This window comes from Thunnus albacares, chromosome 10 (assembly GCF_914725855.1).
Source record: "Thunnus albacares chromosome 10, fThuAlb1.1, whole genome shotgun sequence".
Classification (NCBI taxonomy): domain Eukaryota; kingdom Metazoa; phylum Chordata; class Actinopteri; order Scombriformes; family Scombridae; genus Thunnus; species Thunnus albacares.
The window spans coordinates 2,442,670-2,452,334 of NC_058115.1; the positions used below are offsets into that span (position 1 = coordinate 2,442,670).

At 39.1% G+C, this 9,665-nt stretch overlaps 1 pseudogene; it reads right to left on the minus strand.

Moving 5' to 3' along the window:
- The window catches only part of LOC122990949, a 54,888-nt pseudogene extending 50,261 nt beyond the window's left edge, over positions 1–4,627 (minus strand).
- Between the last annotated feature and the right edge of the window lie 5,038 nt (positions 4,628–9,665).

The window sequence follows — 9,665 nt, forward strand, 5'->3', positions numbered from 1 at the left end:
TTCAGTCTTTTGAAAACCCTCAAAGTAAAGCTTACTTCAACACTCCTTTTATCTCTGTTTTGTTCTCCACCAACTCCTGAGAAAATAGCGGCTAAACGCTCCACTATGTTCACCGGCTAGTCTCTAACTGTGTCTGTCTGCTGTTTGGTGCTCAGCAGGTAGCATATCAGAAGATAAAATTACACATTTGATTCAATGTTAATATAAAATGATTGATTAGTTCAGCTATAAAAAAGATGTTCATTCAGTTAAAATATCAAGTGGGAATGTAATTTACAGTATTACTTATTTTCTTGCTCAAACTACATTTCCCTCATGGTTCAATCATGTAACTGTGCAAACTTTTAAACCCATGGATCATCATAAAGTGTGTAGTCAGTTGCCCTCAAGCTGACAGGCTTTTGAGGTTTCCCACTCAACATCCGTCTTTTGATTGCACTTCAACAAAAAGTAAAAAAAAAAGGAGGGGGATGTCAGAAAAGAAAAATTGCAGAGTAAAGTAATGTGGGCTGATGATTCTGAAATGTCATCCAGAACCCTCTTGACTTTCATGCCTTTGTTTTTTTATGTAAATCAGATGTTGATGATTTTCTTGTCCTCTGATGTTAGCAGGACATCTTCTCTTAGCCTCGGGTAAGCAAAGACACAATGATCTATTGTCTTTTCCTGGTTCAGCCTCATCAACTCTCCCAGTGCCTTGTGGGAACTGGTGTCCAAACAACACTTATCATTGTCATGTGTTGAGTTACACTGTATGGATGACTGATGCATGTTTGTGTGTGATCTCTACTGTAAGGCATGACTGCAGCGTGTAGTAAGTCATTAGTTAGAATAACAGATGGATGTAATGTACAGTCAGAGCACAGAGAGTATTATAGAGGTCTTCATTATTCACAAAAAGCAGATTAATGCCACTGTGTGCTGGTAAGTCTAATGAACAGTGGGTGGAGAGGCATTAAAATCCTAAAACAACGAGATTCAGCCCGAGGATCTAGAATGAATTAACAATAGAGGGAGAAAGAAAGATGCCAAAGAATCCTATCTGCAGCCCTCACTGATTTCCCCGAAAAACATCACTGAAAGAATGGGAGCCTCCTCCGATTTCTCAGCCAAAAAGTCTGAAACAATTACAAGCCCGGGATCACAGGCAGAGCGTCCCTCGAAGCTTCTTTTCTTTTTTCAACTTTCAAACTCGTCCTTTTCTCTGTGCCTGCTTTGATTTTCGAAGCAATTAAATTGAGACAACAGCGAGCTTTGCCGAGCGCCGTTCAGGGGAGAGAAACGACCGTAGTCATTGGGCAAATATTGAAATCGGCGGATCACATCAAAACTTGATCAAACTTGTCTGATGTGTCGAGGCGACAGTGGCAGTGAATTAGACACTGGGGGGAATCCAATCAGCCAAACAAAATGAGCCTGGTGTGTGTTTTTTTTTTTCGAAGTCAGATTGGCACAGAGCAGCGCACTTGTTCTACATGCAGCAGCCCACACAATGAAACTGATACAGGCTGAGAAACATCTGCACATTGTTCATCCAAACACAGCAAACTCCCCACGCAATATGCTGAAAACAGATCAGGCCTTATTCCCTCCTGCTTGCTCAATTCATTGTCTCTCATTTCCGCCTGCTGTTACCATGGCTACACAAATTTACTTTTATGAGAAGAGAAATATCAGATGATTTGATGAGTTTCTTTCCTACAGCTTTTAACCGGTGAACTATGCACATCTAGTGTCCTCAGATGTTTAAAGTCTTGTTTCAGCTGCAATGTGTTATGTAATATTATTTTTTACATAGAAATTCAAATGAAAGCCGGAGACAGAGCAGCTCCACTGGGACGGGGGCTACATTTCTAAGCTCAGAGTGACTGTGATTAAGCTCTAATTCAGGTTAATGTGCTCATCTGAACCTTTGCAGCCTGTGACTGAGTCTTCCAGTTACTATGAATAATCCAGTGAACAAAACCTCCCCTGTTCTATATGAACACATAATTCACATTATTCTATAATGGATTATATACAGTATATTTTCATATATGGACAAATATTTTAATCCTGTATCTGTTTGTGCACATATATTGACATCTATATGTAGCAGGACTACATAATATTTATGTCGGCGTTGCATGTATTTTTATTATTGTTCAAATAGACATTTGTGAGCTATTGTGCCCATATGTACCTGCTAGAGGTGTGCCTGATACAAATACATTATTTAGCAAAGCACAAATAGTAGGTTTTTTCCATACAAATATATTTTAAATTATTTGTTTTGGAATTATAGAGGTCTTCAAACATGTCAAATACCAGCGCACAGGTCAGTTACATCACTATCTCAGTCTCTCTCCTCTGCTCCGCTGTTACGTCTATCAGCAGGTCTCAGTGAGTGGAGTCACATCCACCTGCTACATGACGCACATTTCCTTATTTGGACATCACTCCCAGAGTTGGGGGTGTTCCCCAGAGATAAAGCTGAGCTACTGACACAAGTGAAGTGCTCACAAGGGACTCTCCATAACCTGTTATTCCCCTTCTCCTTTCTACAAAGTTAGGTTTTAAAAAATAAGCAATAAATGAAAAGTGCAAAGCAAGAATCACCTTTGAAGTTCTTCTCTACATGTTACACAGTAACAATAGGTAGAGGTCTGTCTGCAATAAGGCAATGAGTAAAATTTTAGCTCTGTAATCAGTGCAGACATCTATGATCTGGGAGACTACGGTTCGAGACCCAGTGTGGGTTTTTCTTTGTAAGGTAGTTTATACATGAACACTTGTAACACTTTAATTTTCTAAAATTAAAAGCGTAATATTTTAAGCCTCTTTCTACTTTTATTTAAATACAAGTAATTTTGCTGCCTCAACAAATACAAATACTGGGCTCTCTGCACATCCCTACTATGCGTTCTACTGTGCTATAGCAAGCACAGCCAATGACAATGTTTTGAGATGCAGTAGGGGCAGATAATATAGATATAATAATAAAAGCGAAAAACAAGTTGTTTTCTGGTTTTGGTTTAATTTCTATTCCAGTTGCCAATTTGAAGATGAAAACTGGAAAAGCATGTGAATTTCTGTTGTTGTTGTTTTTTTGTTTTTTAATTTGCACAAAAAATGGAAAAACAAAATAATGCAGTGTATATTTGTTTATCCTGTTATCAAACAGGTTGAACTCAGTTTTGGAGGGAGAGTATACAGACCCCCCTGTTCCTCTTTCATCACAGATTGTCAGATCATTTTCTTTTCTTTTTTTTTTTGTTAAACTAAATGAAACTTTATTCATGTAATGTATTGCCATATGCACATATGTTATGAACATAATATAATCACACATGTCAAATACAGAATTTGAATGTATTTGACATTCAAATACCCCCACTCTGTATAAATATCAAACATTTCTACAAACGTAGCATATTATGTTTTATGGTGTGACAACGCTGTGGTTAAGGTCTGGTTAGGTTTAGGCACAAAGACCACTTGGTTAGGGTAAGGGAAAGATTATGGTTTGGGTTCAAATAAAATAAAAAATAAAATAAATGTCCCGATGTCTCACTGAAAACACCTGGTTTTCTCGCTAGAAAAATGGCTGCAAATGTACTGACGACAAAAACACCCACCCACTTTTGCCGGTTGAAACAGGGAGCGGGCATGGGTTTCGAGGTGGTCTCAAACCGTATCTCTGCTGATTTCCAACTTGCTGCCAAGAAACTTACCAACCATTCACCGACCCCTCCACCTAATAGGAAAGTCAGCTCATATAGATCGCATGTGAACTACGTCACTTTAGAAATATTGAGATGATACGTATTTTGGAAATGTTGATATGCTACATCTTGTAGAAATGTTGATATGATACGTTTTGTTGACATGTTAATATGCTACGTATTACACATGTTTAAACGTAGATATTCAACATTTCTGTAGTTTGCAGAAACGTACAATGCCAACGTTTTATTCTGGCGACCAGACTGAACATAAAGGGAAGAACTTCAAAGGTGATTATTGCTTTGCTACTTCATTTATTGCCTATTTTTTACAACCTAACTTTGTGGAAAGGAGAAGCGGAACAACAGGTTATCGAGAGCCCCTTGAGAGCACTTTGCGTGTGTCAGAGTGATGTCCAAATAAGGAAATGTGCATCATGATGCCATTTGCACTGAACATGGGCTCATGAGACCAAGCGGTGAAGGACAGCATGGCTCTCTTGTCCTTGAAGATGCCCTGGGTGTATCACTTCTCTTGTGAGTAGACAAAGCCCAGTGTGAGCACCCGCTCAATCCAGCCCTGATTGCAGGAACAGTGAACCAGTACATGGGGAAATGAAAGATGATTAAGTCTGCCATCATTAGTTTACATTATTCTTCAGTGATGTAAGCAGACAGTTTTCCTGCCTCCCATGCCAATTTTGTCTCCTGTGCGTAACGGAAGTGTTCAGCATTCTTAATTTCTCCGGTGATGTCCAGTGCAGTAGCAGTGGCTTCAAACTTCATGGCGTAAAGGTCAGAAACTTCTACCATGCAGCTCTGAGCAGTTAAAACCTCCACAGCAGCATCTTTGGCTGCAGCATTGAATGAGCCAGCACTCTGGTGTGCATACATGATCAACACTGTCTTTGCCATTCCTGAGATAGCAATGTAACTGACCTGCATGCTGGTATTTGACATGTTTTTTTTTCTTCCTGAAAACAAATAATTTTTAAAATATTTGTATGAAACAAATATTCATAAAAAAACCCAAAACACTATTTGTACTTTGCCGAATAACGTATTTATATTCAGGCCCACCCCTATAGCATTGAATAACCACGGGAACATGATCATAGTTGGGGGTGCTGACTATAAGCCCCCCCTCAAAAAAAGACAAAACATTTTTTTTAAATTTATTAAATACCGGCAGTAATCCCCCTGCAGCAGAGACGGTGTGTCTGGAGATTTAAATAATAAATGAAGTCCCACTGCTGTGCCTCATGCCTAAATGTGCACAGTGTCTCTCTTAAGGGGGAAACACACTTATTGTTTCTGCTGCAGGAGGATTGCTGCAGGTATTTAATAAACTCAACAGATATCTTTCAACGTTACAGTCTTTTTTATATTGCCAAATTCCCTCTTTTTGTTGTGATACTTCCAATGCAGCTCAACAGGGAAACACTATTAATTAACATTAATTACCATAAGATCCTGACCAGTCCTGAGTCATGTCTGGAGATTTAAATAATCAATGAAGTAACGCTGCTTCCCTCTTTTTGTTTCCATGCACAGTGTTTCCCTGTTGAGCTACAGTGGAAGGATCATAACAAAAAGAGGGAATTTGGTATTAAAAATACTGTAACTTTGAAAGATGTACGTTTGAGTTCATTAAAAACCTGCAGACCTCCCCATCCCCCCATAAGTGCATCTCCCCATTAAGAGACATGCTGCATCCATTTACGCAAGAGGCACAGCAGCCTAACTTCATTGATTATTTAAATTTCCAGACACGCCATTTCTGCTGTGAGGGAACACTGTAGGTATTTAATATACTCAAAAACTTTTTTTGGCTCCACTTTTTTTTAAAATCATGTTTCCACAGCTATCTATCTATCTATCTATCTATCTATCTATCTATCTGTCTGTCTGTCTGTATAGGAGGGGCAGATAATATAGATAAAAGCAGCAACAAGTTATTTTCTGGTTTTGGTTTAATTTCTATTCCAATTGGGGATTTGAAGACGAAAATGGGAAAAGCATGTGGATTTCCATTTTTTTAATTCACATGAAAAATGGAAAAACAAAATAATGCATTGTGTATTTGTTTATCCTGTTATCAAACAGGTTGAACACAGCTTTGGACGGAGGGTACACAGACAGAGGGGATTTTTTTGTTTGTTTGTTTGTTTGTTTGTTTGTTTGTTTGTTTGTTTGTTTGTTTTTAGGAACCTGCAGCATTTAAATCAAAAGTAAGGTATCAAACCAAAGACCCTTGATTTATTACGAAAACTTGAAAAATAAAATTATGAAGTCAATCTTATGCAGTTTTGAATACATCCACATACAAGAAAACTCATATATCAGTGTTTATTTGATAAAATACATGTATACTGTAAATATTTAAAGGGAAAATATTCATAGATGAAAAAATATTTTAAAATGGTATATATGTGGATATACATGTGTCCAGATGTTTGACTGGTACTGTATGTGACTTTAATGTTTTGTATATTGGTGAGAGACACATTGAAATGCAGTATATGTACTATATGATTTACATGTACGGCTATATAGCAGATTTCTGTATCCTAGCAGTAGCAGTGCTATTACATAATATATCATAAAACTACTCATCGTCATCACACATTTGTGTTGACATCAAAATGTACCCATAATGCTTTATGAGTGAACATGTGAAGTGACAGCAACGGGATGTTCATTTGCCCTGGTAGACTGTTTAATATAAGAAGAGACCAAACATCTGAAGCAGCTTCATCATCATCAAACAAGGAGCTGAACAGGTTCGTTCAGGATGTCTACATGCTGTATGTCAACCACAAACCAGTTCAGTGCAGTAACTGGGTTAACAGGGGGCTCTCTATGTATCTGTTAGTGACTCATAATGTTTCTCTTCAGTATTTGCCTGTTAGCTTGGTCACTGTAGTGGATAAAGAGGCAGTGGAGCCTCTAGCAGGGCTGTGTGATTCTGTACCTGCAGGCTAAACTCCAGCTGCTGAAGGGTCTGTGCTTGTGTTGGCACAACAGTAGGATTGGGATTAAAGAGGGGCAGAAGGTTGCTGTATATACAGTAAAAGAACAATGTTAACTATTATTAAAATCATTATTATAATCAATAATTTACATCAGGATAGTGCAGGTAGATGTTGTAGGACTGCAAAATGTTCATTGCATGCTTTACTAACACTGATGTTGCAAACTGGCAGAGCCTGAGTCATGTTAAACTGAATTGCTGCTTCTGCTTAAAGGACTAGTTCAACATCTGGGAGATGCATATATTCTTTTTCTTTCCAAGAGTGAGATGAGAAGAACAATACCAATATTATTGATCAACATCATGTCTGTGTGTTATTCACTGCTGGTTTAAACACACTGATGTTCCGTGTTCCAAGAGATATTTTGTGATGACGTGTTATAATTAGCATTTTTTTCATTTGTCCGCTTTCCTTCAACCCGTCATGTAACTCCCTCGGTTACTGATTTCCTTTGCTTCCCAGAATTGCTCTTAACTACATACAAGCCTAAGAGTCTACAGCTCATATCCATGGATGTATTAAGAGAACTGGATACAGCGTTGGAGGCGGGGCTCTGTTCATTCCTATGAAAATTGCTCATTGGCGCATGAAGCTAAAAGAGCCACTTCCCACTGTAAAGAAATAACTCAGATGTTGCTGATGCTTCCTGATCGTTAGGCCCATAGAGCATGCACACCAGAGACTTCTGCCAACCAAGCCAGCTAATTTCTGGTTTAGCTGTCCACTGACTTGAATGGGGATAAAATAATTCAATTGTTTGGCTCTTCTAGACTTTCTAAATGTTTTCGGACCAAATGGATCAAATTCTGATAGGGAAACTAATCATTTTATATGGGTTTTGGCGCTAAAAAAAACGTATCCACTGTTTCACAGCTGCTCCTTTTTCAATGATTGTGTGAGGCAAAAAGTCTTTTTGGACCTAATGGCATCACATGACGGACCCAGAAGTTGTAATTCCATGGTTTGGCCACTATGTCAACTTCTGCCAAAGACCAAAGACCAGCACACTTCCTGGGGGCTTGCTCACATCGGCATGCTAACATGGTTAGCATGTTACCAGGCTAATATGTGCTAATTAAAGTTAAACACAAAGTACAGCTGAAAGCTGATGGGAATGTCAGTAGTTTTGCAGGTATTTGATCATAAATTTGGTATTGGACAGAATGAAATGTTGATCAGATGATGGTGCTAGATGGTTAGCAGATCAATGTTATTATAATCCATTCTCTGGGAACCATGAATGTCTTTACCAAATGTCACAGTAATTAATCTGATAGTTAAGATATTTTATTAAAGAACTAAAAAGTAAATCTCGTGGTGTCACTAGAGGAAAAGTCAGAGAATCACCAAAGTCTTAAACTCTTGAAATTCCCCATAAATGTTTGTACCAAGTTTTGCGTCAATCCATGAAGTGGATGTTTACATACAGTATATCACAGGAAAGTTGTGGACTGACCGGTAGACCGACTTTGCCATCCCTAGAGCCATGTCACTAACATGGATTAAAATCAGTCAACAATAAATATGCCACCTTCCATTAATGATGCTGGTTCCAAGCTAATCAGTAACAAATACACCACCTTGCTTTGACCTATAATGGTAGCACTCCTGGCAAGCCAATCTCTAAAGTTTTCCCACAGTGCAAAAACACAGATGTGGGATGCATCATTTGCCAATGATTAATCAAACTTTCGGAAACACTGTGACAGGAAGACTGTGTGAAAGAAAATGCATATTTTATGTTTAGTCTTTGTGATTGCAGTGCAGACAGACATGTTTCTATCTCCATCTCCATCTTTTCTGTCCTCATCTCTCTGTCACCTCTTGTTCCTCTCCTCCATCACTTGCATCCCATCTTGTCTGCATCAAAGGAGCAACACTATGGCAACAGTGAGTCCCATTGTGGGACTCGTGCAGCCAATGGAGAGGCTGGTCAGAGGGTCCTCTTAGGAAAAAAGCATTTTCTTTTTGCCAAGCAACAAGCAGCTAAAGCAGCCACTGTGTGTTTGAGACTGAAAACACCTGAAGAGTGTGTGAAACGTTAACTGGCTGATGCTGAGTGGTCCTACACCACAGCATGATGCAGACAGTGAAAACAGGCAGACAACAGAGAGCAGATGCTACTTCTAAGAAATGAGAGTGTACTAATTACAATTGATATAATACATAATGATAATGATGATATAGCATATAATGATATATCATCATATTTCATTACATCAAATCATATCAAATTTCATCTAATTTCATTGTCAACTATTAATCACCTTGTCTCAAAGTGTGTATGTAACGGGTATAGGATGGACCCAATAGCAGCACAAATGACACTGTTATAAACTTAGTAGTCTTTATTTCACACGATGTCAAGGCAATATAAGCACGGTCGGAGAAACACAGTTCTAAGGAGTATGACTCCACCGGAAATTGAACCCCGATCTTCCACTCCCACAGCAGACAAAGACCAGGGAACAGGCAGGCAGAACTCAGAGTCAGGGACAGAAGGCTGGTGGGTTTACAGGGGCAGAGACGAGGAGCGATGGTCGAAGAACCAGGAACCAGGAAGTCAGTCCAGTGAAGAAAGCAAGACGACGTAGTGTAGACAATCTGACAAGGAGGGAGTGGGCCGAGGCAGCTTATATACTGGCTTGATTGCAGATGATGAGCAGGTGGGAGCGCCAGGTGAAGGTGGTTGAACTAATGAGGGGTGTGGCAGAGCAGAGAGTGAGACTGAATGATTGGATAATTCCCACAGCAACAGGTAAGGGGGAGAGCAGACTCTGACAGTGTATGATTTAGAGCTGGAAGTAGGCATATTTTTGGACTTGCCAGGCTAGCTGTTTCCCCCTGCTTCCAGTCTTTATGCTAAGCTAGGCTATCCACGATCTGACTGTTTTTGAGTTTTTACCAATTTTCATGAAGATTTCAT